Source organism: Eptatretus burgeri, chromosome 3 (genome assembly GCF_056783735.1).
Source record: "Eptatretus burgeri isolate ZD-2024b chromosome 3, Ebu_testis_v1, whole genome shotgun sequence".
NCBI lineage: Eukaryota > Metazoa > Chordata > Myxini > Myxiniformes > Myxinidae > Eptatretus > Eptatretus burgeri.
Window position 1 is genome coordinate 74,201,993 of NC_140963.1, and position 20,373 is coordinate 74,222,365.

The 20,373-nt window shown below is 42.5% G+C and overlaps 1 protein-coding gene across 2 annotated transcripts in view; it reads right to left on the minus strand.

Moving 5' to 3' along the window:
- RNF32 (ring finger protein 32) overlaps positions 1-20,373 on the minus strand; it is a 134,519-nt gene that overhangs the window by 108,099 nt on the left and 6,047 nt on the right. The gene's annotated exons all lie outside the window — the stretch shown is intronic.

Below are 20,373 nucleotides of genomic sequence, written 5' to 3' on the forward strand. Positions count from 1 at the left end.
AAGCTTTCAACTTTGAAGGAAAAGTCCCTTTTACTTTTCTCAGCACATGGTTCCAAAGATAGCTGTGGCACACATGTAACATCAGTCACAAAAAACAATTTATTTTGCTGCTAAGCCTTCCTTCATGATCAAGATGTGTCTTTCACAATTCTCTTACTGGAGGTTATGAGTAACTCATTCATAGCAAACACAACTCCAGTTCAACTATTTGAGCTGACAGGGCAGGGCCTGAAAGCCGTAACGCCAGTCACATGTAACGTCAGTCACATTTTGTAATGTCAGTCACACAGTTAATATACACTTTGAACACCAGAAGCAGCACATACAAGTGCACATTTTGTGCAATAGATGGCAGTACAAAATATTACCCACAACCCCCTATACTTTCTGCATTGTTTTGTGCATGATGTATGAAAGTTTTTACAAGGTTTTTTAGTGACATACATCAGCTACATCTGAACTCAGCAGGTAAGAAATATAAGACAAAACAATTCCCAGTGAATTGTAGTATTACAAAATAGTCATGAAATGATAAGAAAGAATCAAAACAAGTAGATTTACAGATAAATTTAAAGACGAAAGTGGATGGTCACATGGTGAGAAATTTGATTCATCTGATTACCATGTCAAACGATTTAAGAACTATTTAAGACGAGTCTACTTTGTTCTAAAATTGACATGAATACTATTTTATTGTAATTGCATGCTCCAGGGTTGCCACAGGTCAGGGAAAAGTCAGGGGAATTTTATTTTCCAAGGACAAGGAAAAGTCAGGGAATTTTGTCAAAAGTGTGAAAATGTTGATGATAAGCTGAAATGTCGTCACCAAGAATTGTGATTTTTCAGCAGTCAATATTAATATTTGCAATATAATTTTTTGTTTTCTTGTAAAATTACCTTGTTCTGGTGTTCAGTTAAATACATGCATTTTTATGGAATAAATTGTGGGAAAGAACAACTGTAGGGGTGAAGGGAGGCCGTTATAAATATTTTTGGTAATTCTTGTTTAATTGTTTGGTCAGTGAAAATTGCAATTTGGTCAGGAAAAAGTCAGGGAATTTTCAAATACCAGTTTTGTGGCAACCTTGTGCTCATTTAAACACTTAGAGTGGTAAAATACAGTATTATTGTTAGTGTACAACCCAGTCATATTTATAATTCTGTCCTTCAGGAGAAAATGTCCATGACTGCTGCAGAATGTCAGGCCAAATGTCATGCCAAACTAAAGGAGAGCAGGGAAAAGTATGCTGAACATAAAAAGAAGAATGTTCAGTACCAGATGAAGAGCAGGTGCAAGAAGAAAGAGCGAGAATCAAGTCTCCCGACCCGTGACCAAAAGCTCATACAGGAGCACCGTCGCGAAGAAACCAGGAAGCGCGTAGCAAAGTGGCGTGCATTGAGGAAAGAAGAGGCAAAAGACAAGGGCCCAGCTGCACTGACAGTGCCATTTGGGAATGCACAGGCCTTAGGCAAAGCACTTTATCATGCTAGACGGGCTCTGCAGCCAGTATTGCCATCAATACCACGCCGTAAGAAAGCTGTCTGACGTGAACTGCTCCGAAGGACATTTGACATGGATGATGAAGAACCATGCTCCAGTCCAAATCAGCCAGTGGGACTTAAACCTCTGTCTAAGGAGACCATCGACAAGGTTGTTGAATTTTTATGAGAGGGATGATATCAGCCGCCAAGTTCCAGGGAGAAAAGATGTAGTCAATGTAAGAAATGAAGCTGGGGAAAAGGAAAAACGACAAGCCAGGCATTTGACCACCTCTGTGAAGGAAGCCTATGCTCTTTTCTGTGAAGAGTACCCAGAAACAAAGATTGGCAAAAGCAAATTTGCTGAGCTTAGACCAAAGCATGTGCTGTTGTTGAACAAACTGCCACACAATGTATGCATGTGCAGATACCATGAAAACTTCATTGATGCAATAAATGCTCTACATAACACTTTTCGTGACTTTCCACTATACACCTATGAACTTCCAGAGAAATTTCTGTGTGCTGAATCCACAGAGCAATGCTGGCTGAATAAGTGCTCTGAGTGCAAAGATGGCAAAGGCTTTGCAATCTACTTCGACAATCATGATGTTGCTGATGATGACATAGTCACTTGGTACATCTGGAAGAATGATGAAAATGACAAACTATGCAAGGCAGTCGAGGAAGGCACTGTCAGTGAGTCAAGGGAATACATCTGCAGCATAACTCCACAATTTATTGAGCATTGTTACATTAAACGCCAGCAAGCGGCTCGGTACACTAAAGAGAGGGAGGCTGCTATGTCAACACCCAATGATGAGTCAAAGGTCCTGCTGCAGGTGGACTACTCGGAGAATTACTCCTGCTCATACCAAGACGAAATACAGAGTGCCCACTGGAAACAACAATTACCCTGTTCACTGCTGCCCTTTGGCACTCTGGTGAACTCCACTCCATAGTAATAGCATCAGACAATTTGACGCATGCCAAAGAAACACTCGTGACCTACATCAGTCGGATTCTTGATAAACTGCTATCAACAGTGACAACTGTGTCTCTTTGGTCTGACGGATCGGCTTCCCAGTTCAAGAACTGCGATGTTGCTGCTGGAATGCATGCACCAGAGCGATATCATGGCATTGAAATTCACTGGAATTTCTTTGCCACTTCACATGTTAAAGGGCCAGTGGATGGGATCGGGGGATCCATGAAGAGAAAGGTGTGGACTGGTGTAAAGGCAAAGAAATTCCTGGTCACAAATGCTTCATCATTTGTAGAGGCTGCTTCAGCTGATGATGCATCAAAGGTCAAGGTGCTGGAAATGGCTGAAAGTGAAATCACTCAGAGAAATGAGTCTCTGAATCTTCCCTATGTGTTCAGCAAAGCTCCTGCTATCCAAGGCATATCAGGAGCTCACTACCTGAAGATCAGTGGTGGCAGAGCAGTCTCCTACACAATGAGTAAAGATGCAGATAGTGCTGCAGATGAAGAGTCTGGCCAAAATGATGATTCTGATGTAGAAGTGAAGGACTGGTGTCTCGTAGAATACGACAATGAACTGTTTCCTGGTGAGGTCATATCAAAGATTGGAGAGGATTACGAAGTGTCTGTCATGGTGAAGTCAGGTGGATACTGGAAATGGCTTGCAAAGGAAGACAAAATCGTCCACACCAAGGACAAAATTAAGAAGCGGTTGGAGGTACCAATTCCTGTAAACAGACGTGGATTATACAAATTCCCAGATTTTCCACAATGACTTTTCTACTTATGATGGTAACTGCCACCTGGACTCCAATGACCTCTGGACTTGGAGGAAGTAGAAAATTCTGACAATCAGCTTTCATGTGTAGTTTAGCTGAATTACGAATTGTTTACCAATTGTGGCATGCCATGTAATTTGTCCTGAAGTGAGCATACATGTTCATATCCAAGATTAGATGTTTCATTTTTTTATGTGTGCATCATGCATAGACTCCTATGGAGAAGGACTGGAACCTCACGATCTCGGGGTTTGCAACCTGAGTCTGAAGGATTAACTTGAGTCCGGGGCTAAAATGACTTCTAGAACGGCTAGAGACACGATCTTGGGATCCATATAGGGGTTTTTGAGGACGGCCAGTTCAATAGTGTCATTTTCAACACCACCTGAGGTCATCTTCAAGGTCAAAAGGTCATATTTCAAGGTCAAATCACTGAATTTTGGTATTTTTGCCCGTTTTTGTGTCTAACTCATAGAGGAAAACTTTTGTAAAGTCTATGACAAAACATGACATTGTGCACCAACTGCACCTACTTGCTGATTTCTATCACCGTTAACTAATGTATGTTTTGTTTGTTTCTCTTTCAGAAACTGTCCAGCTGGTGATCTCACAGGATCTTTGTGTTGTTTCCTGCTTTGGTTTCAATATGCGACGTCGTTGCAGCTGCTTTGGTTGTAGAGGAAATTATGATGGGACACCTTATGTAAAGGTCATATCCTTCCCAAAATATCCTGAGGAGAGGGAGAGATTGATATTGGCAATAGCAAATGAGAAAGAAAGCTTGAGGTGTTAAAATGAGAGATATATATATATATATATATATATATATATATATATATATATATATATATATATATATATATATATATATATATATTTGTGAGACATTTCAATTGTGATTGGGTGTCAGTTAGGGGTGGCAAACGACCCAAAGAACCCCCATAAATATTTCCTGGAGTACCGAAATCAGCTTTGAAGCAGGTGACCTCAGCCCCATGCCCAACATCATCTTCTACGTCAGAATCAAGAGCTAAGAAGATGCAGGCAGCTGATGAGGCTGCAGACAATATCCAAGATTTCGACCACTTCTGTGCGAAAATCAGCTCCTATTTTCCTGTCTTTAACGTCATAAAAGACCAGGAAAACCTTTACCTGTCAAGAACTGATGCTACTGGACAAACTGTCAAGCAGTTCTTTCATTTCCAACAAGTTCACTCACCTTTTGGATTTCTATTCTTGAATAGAGTTGAGAAAGATGGCATTGAGGTGCCCAAACGACTTTTTCCTTTGCAGAAGAACAGCCTGCTCTCAAAATGGTCCCAGATTAGATCCATAACTGAGCAGGTAAACATCTATGAATGCACAAGCAAGGAAATTCTTCAGCTTGTAATAAGCCAGCTCTGTTGGATGACTGAGGCACACGAGCTTCCTCATTTCACCTTCCATCTGTCACAGCTGCATCTTATGTTCAAACCTCTTGATCGTCGCCGATTTGACACTGATATTATGATTTTCACAATGCAGCTTCACAACATATCACCCAGTGCATACAAAATGATTCGTCGATCCGGCTTAATCATTCTACCATCAACAAAAATGGTAAAACAGATGCTTGCTAGTAGTCAGCAGGACTCCAACCTCAAAACCTTGTTCGACCAGCTTAAACCACAGCAGCGTTTGGTCAATTTAATGTTTGACGAGGTAAAGCTGGTCGAGACATTGCGATTTTCTGGAGGGCATGTTGTAGGATATATTCAAAATGCAGCAGCGGGTGGTGAACACGAAATGCTTGCTTCACATGCTATGGTTGTTGAAGTTGCCTGCCATTTCGGTGGTCCACGCTATATTCTACGCATTTTGCCCTGCAAAAAACTAACTGCCGATCAGCTGAAGGAACTCCTTATCGAAGCTGCATCAGCTGTAGTTGGTGCTGGCGGTACTGCGATTTCTTTGATATGTGACAATTGCAATACCAACCGCAGTGTTTATTCAAAACTTGGAGGACCAGGAAGTTTCCAAGTGCTGTCAATTCAAAAGCAATCTATGTTCTTAGTGTACGACTACATGCACATCTTCAAAAATGTTCGCAACAACTGGATTACTGTTGATGGCAAGATACTCTCATTTGTCGTAGATGGTAATGAGTACAAAGCTTACTGGAGTGATATTCAGAAGGTTTATGAGATCGACCGGGCTACTCCTATTCGCTTAACCAAGCTGACGCTGTTTTCCCCAAGCCCCTTCAACGCCAGAGCGTACCATTGGTATGCCAAGTGTTCAATGACAAGACTGTCACTGCTTTAAAGACCTTCAAGGATTCACTGGGCATCAGCGGAGGCACAATCATCCTCACCCAGATAATGAGTGAGTGGTTCAAGATGATGAACGTGAAAGACCGTTTCTCAGCTATCCATCTGCGCGACGAATCCAGACAGCCTTGGACAGCAGACTGTACAAGTTTCACGAGGCTGGAGCAGGCCTGCCAAATTATATCAACCTGTGCATGGCAAGGAGATGGTGGTCGTAAGCTGAAGCTAACTCAGCAAACTGCTGAAGTCTTCACTGTGTCCACACGTAATAATGTGGATGCTGCCAAATTGTTTCTGGCAGAGAAAGACTTTGACTACGTTCTTCCTGCTATATTTGCAGATGAAGCCTTGGAAAAGTTTTTCGGCCAAGCCAGGCAAAGAAGCGGTGAAAACTTCTACATTGACGTAGTTGACATTATGGCTGCAGCTAAAATTGTAAATTTGCAAACACTCATTAAGAATGACATTATGCCCGAATCTAGTTCTCGTGTGATTGATTGCGACAAGAACTGTACAACTTCCATAAATCCAGATGAGCGAAGTGAACTCATTGACGAGATTACTCCTCAAGACACTCACGATCTCTTGGGGTCTGACGATGCCCTTAAGCATAAAGTAGTTTATTTGGCCGGACACCTTGTTCATAAATATGGCGATAGCACTAGTATGGAGGAGATCATTGATGATGAAGATGGTAACGAGGTGTCATCTGAGTTTCTAGATAATTTGAATAGAGGTGGATTGAGTGTGCCGACTATGTCAACCGTCTTTTTTGTACATAATGCCTATAATTTGTATGACAAGACTAAATTTCATTTTGCTGAGCTGTTATCCTCTGTAGATGCACCTTAAGCTCGTAGTAATGCTGCATGTACTACTTTAGCTAACATTATATTGAAAGCTCATGTCCTCAATGTAAGTGACAAAGAAAAAGCTTTGGGATGCCTCAGGAGGCAAGAAAAGCTCTCCAACTAGTGGTAGACATAGACACAGTTGTAATAGGCATAGTGTTGTGACATGCATATAATGTTTATGTAATACGATATATGACAATAAATATCAAAGTTTGACAGCTCTACGCACTTGCATCTTATTACAATCAGCAATCTCTCACCGTTTATGAGTTAGACACAAAAACGGGCAAAAATTACCAAAATTCAGTAATTTGACCTTGAAATATGACCTTTTGACCTTGAAGATGACCTCAGGTGGTGTTGAAAATGACACTATTGAACTCTCCGTCCTCAAAAACCCCTATATGGATCCCGAGATTGTGTCTCTCGCCCTTCTAGAAGTCATTTTAGCCCCGGACTCAAGTTAATCCTTCAGACTCAAGTTACAAACCCCGAGCATGGGAGGTTCCAGTCCTTCTCTATAGGAGTCTATGGCATCATGACATCCGAAGAACAATTTATCTGATTAATAGTGCATGATTGTTATTCACAATTAATATGTGTTCCACTCAAACACACTGACATAGATTTGTGTACAAGTATGTTGTCATTTAGATGAGAATCACCATTTAGAATAAAAGAATTGTTGACAATTCAATTAATATTTGTGGTACATGAAAACTCCATACCATTTAGAACTCTTATCTTAGCCAACTCAGCCAAGCTGACAGCATAGATATGCAAGGTGTTGGCTGGCGGACTGTTAATTGTAAGTGGACAAATCATGTCAGTCACAGTAATGTCAGTCACACTATATTTATGTACATTACTGGAAAAATAAACAAACTTTTTTTTTGTTTTTATTCTGTGTATTTTAGTGGGATATGGTCTTGTAATGGTATAAACAACAATTTTCTACTTCCAGTAGTTTGAGGACAATTGTGAATCAAAGTTGAGCAGATGTTTTTCATGATCATTTTTTGTAACATCAGTCACGCTTCAAATTTGCACCTCAACACAAAAGAATCACAGAGCTAATGATTAATTGACAATACTTCCATGTCAAGCAAGGTCATCAACAAATAATTAATGACATTGGCAGCTGTACAATTTTATTTTTCACATAACCCTCAAATTCGTACCATCAGTCACGATGGATTCGCCCAAATTATTAATTTATCTTCTCCATATTCTCACAATGAAATTTTGTTGAAACTTTGATGACAAAAGCTCAAATGATAATGAAAATTTTCAGCTCATTTGGATGAAAAATGACTTTTTGTGACACTGACCTTTGATATTTTGACCAAATTATTAATTTGTCTTCTCCATATTCTCATAATAAAGTTTTGTTAAAATTTGATAAAATCTCCAATTGTAAAAAAAAGTTACAGCCTGGACACACAGACACAGACACCGACAGACACAGACACAGACACACGCACACGTTTGCAAAATCCTGTCTCCCAGGAAGAGTTAATAAATGAGTGGCCAGAGACGAAATACAGATTTGTCTTTGAGTCAAGTACAGGGAAAGATACATCACTACTCCAGTATGAAAAGTACTCAGTATATAAATTGGATCCATACTTTCCAAGTGCAAAATTTGATATTATAGAGTAAACTGGGTCAACCCCCCCCCCCCCCATCTCTTCGTATAACATCTTCTGTCATGATTACATGTTCAGTATTCTGAACGTCTGTACCAGAGTGCTCTCAGCAGATAATTTCAATTGGAAAATGTTGGGTACCCTGACCAAAGAGGACAATACGAGGGTCATCTCAAGTCAGGTCAGGCATGGGAACATGCGCCAGAGCAGCACATCGCTGCGTCCACTTTCCGCCGGTACTCCAGGGGCCTCCGTCTAGCCATCTCCCAGGCAAAGCCTTGGCTTATCCCCATCTCCTTGAGATGCTGATCAACCTCCTGCAACCAGGAGGCACATAGTTGGCCCATTGGCCTCCTCCACTCATAAGGCTCCCTCGCTGAGAGAATCTCGTGAGCAGGATCAGCGTCAGAAAAACGAGCCAAATGTCCATACAGCCACAGCTGACGCTCACGGACAATGCAGGTAACAAATCTCATTTGAGTCTCTCTCAGCAACTGCTCGTTGAACACAAAGTCTGACCAGCGATAGCCATGGATTCTCTGAAGAGACCCGGTACCAAAGGAATTAAGTCTCCGTCTCAGATCCCTGGTCAGAGTCCAAGTCTCTCATCCATAGAGCAAGACTGGAAGCACCAAGAACCTGAAGACTCGGACTTTCGTCCTTCTGCACAGATAGCAGCAGCATTACACCCCATGATCCAGTGAATCCATGACTCCCCAGGCCTGAACCAGACGTCTGCTGACCTCTGGCTCACAGCCAGCAGAGACATGGATATCACTGCCAAGGTAAGTGAATCGCTCCGTGACCTAAACATTCTCACCACAAACAGCTACAGACAGAATAGCAACATCCATTATGTCATTGAAAGACTGGATATTAGTTTTGACCCAGGAAACCCATAATCCCAGCAGCTCCGACTCCTCATTCAGCACCTCGAGTGCCCCCAAAAGGATATCTAGAGTCTCGGCAAAAATGACTGCATCATCTGCGAAATCAAGGTCAGAGATCTTGACATTCCCAAATGATGCACCACAGCTTGATCTCTCCGACATCCCCCCCATAATGCAATCCATACAAGTGCTGAAAAATGTGGGGGGCAGTACACACCCTGGACAAACTCCAGTAACAACTGGAAATAAGTAAGAGATGGTACCACATCTCACAGCACTCTCAGTACCAGAGTAGAGTTCAGACATTAGATCGATCAGTTTTGGCACCCCACGAAGACCAAGAATCGTCCCAAGGGCATCCTGATTCACTGAATCAAACGCTTTACAGAGATCAACATAAGCTGCAAGCAGCCCCTGCCGAAACTCTCGTCTGTGTTCGGTGAGGACCCGAAGAGCAAGGATAAGGTCAATCACTGGTTATTTGGTGTAAAGCCTGACAGCTCTAGATGCTGGTGCTCATGCAGATGGTGGAGAACCCTATCAAGAATTATCCGAGCAAAGACCTTGCCCACCACCCTCTGCTCAAACTGCAGTACACTGAGGGATGGGCTTGGATGAACGCAATGTGTGAATTCCCCCAAAAGCAGCACAAGAATCACTTGACCACAGGTGATGCTCTACCCACTCACAGATTCCTCGCACATAGGCCTCCTTGTCCACCCTTAGTGCAAGTTCAGTTTTACGCCTCAGCTCTGCCATTCAGCCTGGCCCTGTGACTCTGTGCAATGGTATCCAACTTCCCTTGAGAGACAAAATTATTCTTCACGCTCTAGTGAGTTTCAAGACATCGACCATCAACATCAAGGACGGTGGTCTTGAAGGCACTCCACAACTCTTCAGGATCCTCCAAAGCACCCAGAACCCCCAAATCTCCACTCAGTCTGTTCGCAAACTCCTCAGCAACCCTCTCATCCTTGAGCTTGCCAACATCCAGCCTAGGCTGGGATGGTACCATTCTCGTGGATTGAAGCTGAAACTTAACAATTGCTACAACAAGCCAGTGGTCAGTATTGAGGAACTGAGCACTCCGGTAGACATTGCAGTTCTGGATCATCCTCCATTGACCATCGACGAGCACATGGTCAATCTCCTTTACCACACTGTCACCATTGGAATACCAAGTCCAGCGATGAGCTTGTGGGCGCCGAAACCATGAACCAGCCACCCTAAGTCCATGACCTTGCAAAGTCAAGGAACTTCGTGCTACTCAGGTTCACAGTCCCAGACCCATGTGAACCAACACCATCTCATAACCATCCCTATCAGTTGCAGTTGATGCATTGAAATCCCCCAAGACTTGAAGAGTGTCTTGCCTGGGGCACTGATCAATCATAGACTCAAGCGTGGAATAGAATGCGTCCTTCACGGCAAGATCACTCGCTTCAGTCGGAGCATATACAGAGACCAGAGAAATGACATCCAAGGAGTGACGAATCCTTCGTCTCATAATACGCTCGTTGACCGGTGTTCCCTCAATTATCACTGGAGTCAGCTTACTGGACACAACTACAGCAACTCCTTGGGCATGGTAACCATCAGATCGAACAGACTAATCGCAGGTGTAACCACCCGCCATGATCTCGCCGCAATCCGTCTCCGAACCTCAGAGTGCTGCAATACCAATGTCCAAACGCTTGAGCTCAGATGATAACAGAGACAGGTGATCGTCCTCTCTTTGGGATAGGACAGTCCAGGCACCCACCCGAAGGGACCTCCTCAGGTTAACCCAAGGAGACTGCCGTCTGGTGGACGACACCCCAGCACCACCCCGACACACTCTCCCGCAATCTGACCGTGGAATGTTACCCCGTGGTTTCCATCCTATCATCAAAGATTGTGGGTCCCAAAGGCTTTGCCCCAATCCCATCATCTGGTGAGCTGCCCTGTGAAGGGAAGCTGCATAGGAGGTACTCCCACGGAGTGGATATTCAGATTTTTTAATGCTTTTGGAATGTTTTGTGGAATGAAGGGTTTTACGGTGGCCGGAGTGCAAATCCTGTTACCAACCTCCGAACAAAAAGTAACCTAACTGCAGGAGGACGTCCGCAGACACAGTTTGGCACTAGACATGGATGGCTGTTGGCTCAGAAGGAGCTCCTCTGCCCTTTGATCTCACCCTTCCTTTCTTGATGGTGGCATATTGACCCCCAATCTAGCCATTTGAGTGAAAATGAAAGCTTGCATAAAAAGTTGCCATCTACACGGTCATCTAAATATTATGTAAACATGATCGAAAGGGAAGGAAGGGAAATTGATTTGAAAAATTAGGTCTGAAGGAGATATGAGAGAAGAAAGGAGAGGAGAGTGGAACAGATTCTGCCATTTTGCGTACGTAATACATAAATACGACCTTCTTTCAACATATCACTGCAACAAAACAGGCTCATCAGACACACATGCCATTTTCTCTATACATGCACACAACAGGTGTAATTAAAATGTGAACTATTTACAAAACATCCAAAGTTTTAAAATAACATGGATTTGTGGTCCCTACAAAGATCCACGCGGTGATGATTAGCAAGTAGAATATTTTTGTTTGGGCTGTAGTGCGGAGTCCGCTATGCTGAAAGACATCGAGGACACGCAGAACGGCTGTAAGTGGAAGAGTCCATACACTCCATGTAATGACAGGCAGTGATGTGACTTTACATTCGCTCCAGCGCAGTTGATTACAGTGGTGTAGAACTAACAGCACCATTACATTCATCATCTCTACTCATATATCCTGCTATTATTTTGAGCAAACGGGTGATAATTTAATGCTCATTTACGCCTTTCTGCTTTACACGTTGCAATATTGAGCAAGCGATTGTCCAAAGCCATTGCCAGACACAAAAATATGAGACACGATAAAATCCCCAACCTGTCCCAATTGACTCATAATTATTTTTTATACTATGCAGGTGTTCAAATTTCCAGAAATCCTCAATTGCCACCATGAGTGAAACACTATATATATATATATATATATATATATATATATATATATATATATATATATATATATATATATATATATATATATATATATATATATATATATATATGTTTCAAGTGCAAAGATGACTGAATATGGGCACATCAAGACGTCTTGTTGACAGACCTCAATTGGTTCTCAGTGTGCAAAAGGAGGCGTGGATTCGCCCAACATGCCATGAATTTGGTTCCTTTTCCAGGTGTTCTCAAAAGAGCATTCAATGAAGAACAAACGGACAAAAAGATGAGAATAAGCTTTCCCTTTCAATTGAAAAATGAAGCATTGGCCACTTTTTAACTCTTTTCTGCTGTTTGAAGTTGGCGTAACCTTTTTTTGTATTCAAAATTTAGGTTCATGAAAAGCAAGATAAAGAGAGTGTAAAATGGAATGGACCAACAGTGGTCCACAGAGACACAACAAGCAAGGGAAAAGAGCAAAAAAAATAATGAGAGAGAGCGAGAGAATGTTAGCTGTGAAGGAACCCAGGTAGTGTTTGAAACAATGAATGTCGCCGAACATTTGGCTGTCGAGAGTAGGGTGCGAAAACCCAAACTGGTTATGGACAATGATTGACATCACTTGTCTGAATCCCCCCACCCCTGAACCATAACAACACACACACACACACACACACACACACACACACACACACACACACACACACACACACACACACACACACACACACACACACACACACACACACACACACACACACAACCTGCAGGCAAGAGGGTTAGATGAGGTGGGTTCAATGGGTTGGGGGTGGAGAAAGATATGAGATTCTGGTAAAACACCCACTTTTCGCTTTGAGGAAGGAATCGATTCATCTGTGGAAGGTAGACATTTCAGGATTGGGAGAATACTACTCTCTGAGCCATCCTCTACTCTCGTAACCAACATGTGGCTCTCAACGGAATCCTTTCATCTGCTCTCCCTGTCAAGGCTGGAGTGCCCCAAGGTAGTGTTCTGGGCCCAGTCCTATTTATATTCTTCATCACTGATCTCTGACTCTCTGGAAAACCCTCTTTATCCATTTGCTGAAGACCCTCTGCTGTGAAATCCCTCAACCTTCAGATAGGTACACAGCAGCCTGTGCCCTCTCTTCAGAACTTGAAAAAAAACATCACAAGCTGGTCAAACACTTGGAATATGTCTTTCAATCCTGACATATATATATATATATATATATATATATATATATATATATATATATATATATATATATATATATATATATATATATATACATTTATATCTCACACTCATTCTCACGCTCTCTCTCCAAATGGACTGTCAGGTAAACACTCCCATATACTTTCTGAACAATCCTCTTAAGGAAGTTCAATCACCCAAACGCCTGGGTCTCACCATCAGCCAAGATCTTTATTGGCAAACCACATTTCCAAGTTGGCTTCCAAAGCCAATCGCTGACTGGGCATCCTCCATGAAACAAAATCCTTCCTTGGCACACCTGAATTCCAATCTACAAGCAAGGCTTTCATCCACAGCTTCATGGAGTACTGCTCCCCCTCTGGGCTTGCTCTCATGCCCCACATTTCTCAGGCTGATTCCATGGAAAACATGGCCTTCAAGACCATTGGAATCTCTTGTGATGAAGCTGAGTCCATGGACTTATCACTTTGCCGATGCAGACATATCTGCGGTCTCTTTCTTCTACTGCTTCATTTCTGGTCTTGCACCCTCTGCTCTTTCTGTGCTTTGTCCAAAGTCATACCTTATTTCTGCAGGGCACATGCGAGCCACGATCATCCCTCAGGTTTCTGTGTGGCACACACAGGCAATCGTCATCCCCCATCTGGTGAAACTTCCAAAATCCAGAATCACTGCTCACAGCGGTTCACCACCATCTCAGATCATTCCCCATCCAAAACCATGATTTTTTTTGTGAAAACACTGCTGAGGCTCGAATGAGAGCTAACACACAGAAACACACAACAGAGGGAGCAGGAGAAAAGAGGGGCGGGAGAGGGAAGGAAAAAACAGCGGGGAACAGAGGCATGAAAAGATCTTTGGAAGGGAGTGGGATACACAGGGTAAACAAAATGGACACTACAGGGACTTTCAGGTACTTACATGTGGGGGCTTTCAGGAAGGAAAGCAGGGAATTTGAAGGAGGTGGGTTTCGGGTGCATTAGCGGGGGTAGAAAAAGTAATGGTTTTGGATGGGGGAAGATAAGAGATGGTGGTGAACAACTGTTTTGAAGACCTGGAGGGAAGAGTGGGATTGAAGAGAGTGTGGGAGTTTGTTCCAAAGGTGGGGGAAAAAAGATGAATGAAAGAGTGAAGTTGAGCAGCGATTCTTGATTTTGGTAGTTTCACCAGATGGGGGATGACGATTGACGATGACGATGGGGGATTTTACCAGAATGGGGTTTATGGCGGAGATTGAGCGCCCTAAGGAAATATGGTGGGGGGGGGGATATATCTCAGACAGAGCAGGAGGAGCAAGGCCAGAGGGGAGATGGTGGAAGACAAAAAGACCATCGGCCTGCCTGTGGTGAGAGTGAGAGACCCAGACTCGGCCTCATTCCGGGAGATATCTATGATCCTAAATGCCTTGGTTTCCACAGCGTGAAGTCGAGAAAGGTGAGAGGAGGAAGCACCAGCCCAAAGGAGAGAACAGTACTCAATCAGGCTGCAGACAAAAGCTTTGTATGTGGTCAGGAGCTCAGGTGGGCCGAGGAAAGACCTTACACGACGGAGGATTCCCAGTCGGCAACTGGCTTTGGAGGCGAGGTTTGAAATGTGGCTTTCCCAGGAAGAGTCATGGCAGATAGTGAGACCCAGAAGTTTGAAGGAAAGGACTTCTTCCAGAGGATTGTTGAGAAAGTGAATGGGGGGGGGGGGGGTTTCTAAACGGTCCTTTCGAAGAGACATCGTGAGAGTGTGAGATTTGTCCGGATTGAAAGACATCTTGCACATGTTGGACCAGTTTGTGATTTTATCCAGATCTGCAGAGAGTGAAGAAGCTGCTGCTTGCCAATCTGAGGGATGACAGATGGTACGGCAGAGGGTGGAGTCATCAGCAAAGAGATAAAGAGGATTTTCCAGAGAGTCGGAGAGATCATTGATGAAAACCAGAAAAAGAACAGGGCCCAGAACGCTACCTTGAGGAACTCCAGCTTGGACAGGAAGAGGGGATGAGAGAACTCCATCGAGTCACACGTTGGTTGTGACAGGAGAGGAATTCTGCAAGCCACGAGTGGAGATGTCCTTGGATACCATAGGAAGAGAGTTTGGTGAGCAGGGCAGGGTACCAGAGTGTAACGAAGACATGTGGTATGTCTCGGGAGATGGCTCTGATTTAAAGTCCGGCATTGAGGATCTCCATCCATTGTTGGAACAGCAGAAGCAGCATATCCAGAGTAGAGTGACCTGGTTTGAATCGAAATTGATGATGAGAAATCAAGCCATTGGAGAAGAGGAAGGATTTAATGTCTGAAGCGAAGATGGATTCCATAACCTTGCTGATAATTTGGAGAAGGCTGATTGGTCTGTACTTGCAGGGATCTGTTATTGCACCTTTTTTATGCAGAGTGGTAATGTTTGCTGATTCCCAAGCAGTAGGTAGATGACCTTGAGCAAATGAGAGGGTGAATAGAACAGAGAGAGGGTGAGCAAGATCAGCAGAGCAGGTTTTTAGGACATGTGGTCTGATGCCGTCTGGACCAGTTGCAGAATCTGAGTCGAGGTTTGACAGCAAGCTCTCCACCTTGTCAGGGGAAAAGGACACAGAGTCCATGAACAGCTGGGTGTGACTGGGTAAGGTGGGTATAGAAAGCGATGGGTTTGGGACACCAGATTTAAAAGCAAACAGAGAGTTTAGGCATTCAGCCTTTTCACGTGCAGTGTCAGCTGTCGGGCCATTTGAGATAAGGGAGGGGATGGAGGGGGAACATACAACAGAAACAGACTTAACTCGATGCCACCAGGATTTGGAGGAGGGAGACAGGTTCGAGAGTTCAGATTTGAGATTAGAAAGATGTCGTTTTCTGCCTCTCCTCAGGGTAAACACACACTTGTTCTGAGCTTTGTGGAAGGAACTGAGATTGCCTTCAGTTGGCTTAGTCTTCCATGACAGGAAGGCAAGTTGTTTCAGGACAGCTGCCTCGCTACAAGCTTCAGTGTACCATGGGCAGGAGGAATGGTAGGATAACTGAAGAGGAGATGGGATAAGTCTGTGCATGAGAGAGGGCAAGTTTCTTTGAAAGAATTCCCAGGACAAGTTGATGTCGGAGGAAGCAGAGATGGGAGACAGTCTATAAGTTTGATGGCTGCTTGGAGACCCTGCCAGTCGGCTTGAGTGAAATTCCAGACTCGACGGCGCTGAGGTGGTTCTCTGATAACAGCCAGGGAGATGTCCACTTTGATAAGCGTGTGGTCAGATGAACCAATTGGAGCAAAGGAAGAACAGCAGATATTTTCAGGGAAATTGGTCAAAATCAGATCCAGAAGAGATGGAGTACCATTGTTTGAGATCCCGGTCTGGAAGTTGACCGATTGAGTCAGTCCCAATGAGTCGCAGAATTCTTTTGCTGAAGTGCCATGACAGGTGAGAGAGGTACCCACACCCAGCCAACTGGCATGATGACAGTTGAAGTCACCACATATGAGGAAGAGAGAGTTGGGATGAGAGGATAGATGTTGGTCCACGTTTTCGGATAGTGAAGTGAAGGATCACAGAATAAGGTCTATCTGATATACAGTGCACTTTGTGCTGGCAAGCCCTTCCTGTGAAGCACCAATCTGATTTGTAATAGTCAGGTTGGTAATGGAACCCAGGTCATGCACCATCCGGTTAGACCGTTTTGATCATAAAATTAACGTGACTACAATAGTCTTATGATAGGCCACTTCAAGTATACCTCGACATTCTTGATTGTCACTGCCAACATACTGTATAAATAACCTCTGATATCTTTACTTTCCTCAAAGTATCCTCAGACAGTGAATATGCTTTATTGTTAGACTCATTAAAACATATATAGGAATAATTTCCACGAGAAAGTTGTAAATTGCAGTCACTTTTACAACAGTAAACTTAAATCCAGTAAATTGCTGTCAAATTTGAAGTCCTCATCATGGATTCCGATCTTGTCACCTTTTTTGGCTCACTGGTGGAATTTTATTGCGAATTCCAAGTGAAAGTGATGATGTCACACATGAATCTGTTATTCATCACTCTTGAAATATTACTTAGTTCACTTTAAGTTAGCTCTCCCATCTGCAAAAACGTGATTGTTGAAGTACTCATGGTATCTCTCCCAGGGTCTATGTTTCCCAAGATTGACGATGTGAAGATCCCATCATTTATCCTTCCCAAGATGATGATGTGAAGATCCAATGTTTTTTCTTACCCAAGCTTGACTGCATGAACATCCCATGGTACATCTTTCCCAAGATTAACCCCATGAAGATCCCACGTGGTAAATCTTTCCCAATATTGACAATATGAAGATCCAATGGTATATCTTTCACAAGATTGACGATATGTACTTTGTGTTAGTATTGTGGTGAATTTAAAAATCTTCCCATTGGGATCAATCCTCCCTGATCTATCAGTGCTGGTGCTTGTCACGTGACAAGTCAAGGAGGTGCAGTTTCCACAGGATGATGAAACTTAAATAATTCAATTACAAATTTGATTCATTTAGGTATATAATTTTAGAGATGACATACAAAAATGATTTCATATACCTGTAGTCTTGTGAAAGATATACCATGGGATTTTCAACTTTCACATATTATAGATGGGAGAACCAACTTATGAAGTGAAACAAGTCATCTTTCAAAATACATTGGTGATGTTTGACAGATCTGCTTGTTACTTGTCTTCCGTGTATTCCCACTGATGTAAAAGTATACACAAAAAAACATGGAAATAAAGTGTAAGTTCCAAAAAAAACAATCATGTCCAAGGAAGTGACATGATTAATGTGGTTAAACAAAAATGTATATCACCAATTTCTTTGTTGCTCACCTGTAAAGTGGTATAATGCTTCACTGTGCAAACAATGTATTTTTGTTACGTACACAAATGTTTTTTGTTGTTGTTGTTGTTATGTAGCCTTATTTGTTAATTCCATCTGCAAATATGGAGAAATTTTGGCCTATGTAATAACTAGACGGTATCTGATATTGTCGTGTTTCCACAAATGAGGTAAATATAACGGAGGGTGAGGAAGCTGGTTTTGTAGCAACAATAACAACGCAGGTTCCTCCTGATGACTCCATCTTTGCTCTTTACTTCTTCAGGTTCCTTATTGGTCTTCCATTCCATCCATCTCTGTGTATTTGTGTGATTTCCCTTCAGACTGAAAAGTCTTTCTCATGGCATTTGTGTGTACGAACACATAGCGACAGCTCTCTCGGCAGCTCCCGCGACCCGTGTCACCCAGGCGGATGCGTCTGGTTCACCAAGGTCGCTTCTTCTATCAACTCCTCAACCACCCTGTCTGCTTTTTGATGCTGCAGAGGCAATGTTATATCATGAAGGTATATAAAATAAAAACACGTGATATACATACGTATGGGTGTATTAACTGCTATACAGCCCTGCATTGTTTCAAACTCACAAACAACACGTTGATTTTTTTTTTTTATGTGCAGGCATGATGGGCCTAATGGCCTCCTCTGTGTTAAAATTCCTTGTATATTTAGCTACTTACCTGTGAGGTGTGTCGTTTAGGCTTGATTTCTGACCCGACAATAAACTGTCTTGAGATGCTTTTCTTGGCAGAGCATTGAATCAATGAATGGACCATCCTGTGGAGGAACGTGAAGCCGGGTATCCTTTATGCTCGCGTTTGAAGGTGAACCATAATATATATATATGTTGTGATACCTTTCGAAAGGAGCCATTGCATGCCAGTAGCCTGGCCAAATTCCAAATTCTTGCCCTGAGAAAATACAATGGGTAGTTTTGCTATCACTGGAAAGAGCATCAGTAAATTACCCAGTCTATTATCTATTGAGTGCCCTGACTAAGCACTGATGCTCTGAAAAGAGGATGGCCTTGAATAGAGAACAAGCTTGTACGTAGGCCAATTTTCAAAAACTATATTGCCATCATTTTTCAAAGTACTAGCTGTGCCTAAATGTCACTTCACCGTTGGGATTAATAAATAGACATCATGTTGCACTTCACAAGCATATTGCATATTGATCGGTGAGTCTCAATGAGAATGTAAGTTGAAGTGAAACAAACGAAAAAGGACATTATATAGCACATACTTAATGTTGTTGCTGCTGTCGTCATGGCTGTGGTTGTTATCGTTTGTGTCCTCCTTCCACGTACTCTTACATATTTTTCTATTGATTTGAGAAGTATTACTATGTATAATTTTGTGTGCTCCTTCCATGTCCATCAAACTTTATTCTAAAGGGGTCCTGCTCTCATAGAATAATAATAACAATACTAAATGGTACCATTGGACCACAGCATTAAACTCCAAAATTCCACTTCTTTCCTCTTCCCTCCATCAAAAGAGGGCTTTTAAAACGGCCACTTTTAGGATGAAAAGGACATTAATTTTTGGTCCAAGTAAATCGATTATTAGTTTTCCAACAAAGGAAATCGATTATTACCTTTTACACCGTCGCATTTTTAGCTCACCTGGCCATTAGCCCGGTGAGCTTATCCGATCGAGCAGTGTAGCAGTGTCCGTAGGTAAGCCAGTCAGTCAGTGAGTGGGTCTGTAAACACTTCAGTCATTATCACCTGAACCAAGCACACGATTTTCATGATACTTGGCCACAAGCTTCATATTCGAAGCCTAACGAAGGTATATATTGACTGCATCAAAATCTGCGCTCATTAATGGGTTGAAATAAAGTCAAAAACGCTAAAAAAAAAAATAGTTCCTGCCTTAACCTACAGGGGATATTGCTTCAACAGCACTGCCAAGCCCTCGGCCAAAAACATGACCTGTAACCTGTAAGTACATGACCTGTAAACATGCATTGCTGCAATCAGCATCGAGAGGCCTTTCATTCAACCAATCAGGTGACCAGATTCTGTGTATGAACAAAATTTCAATATTTTATGACGTCATTGACTGTTCCTCCTGATCCAGATGAGCTTCAGGACCTGCGGTCCTGATAATACTGCAGAGATAATCATGTGCAAATTGCAACAATTTTGGTGTTTTTGTTGGCTGGAAATCATAATTTATTTTCATAAGTTGAACACCATACAATTAAAATTTGATAAGAATCTCATCATTTCCTTCTTGATATCTCACATGTCGGTTAGTTTTCTCATTTTGATTTTCAACCCATGCATTAAGCCACGAAACACGTGATTATTGGTATTTGTAAGCTACACTTTAATGACAGTTTCTCTCAAAAATGATTAATCTACATC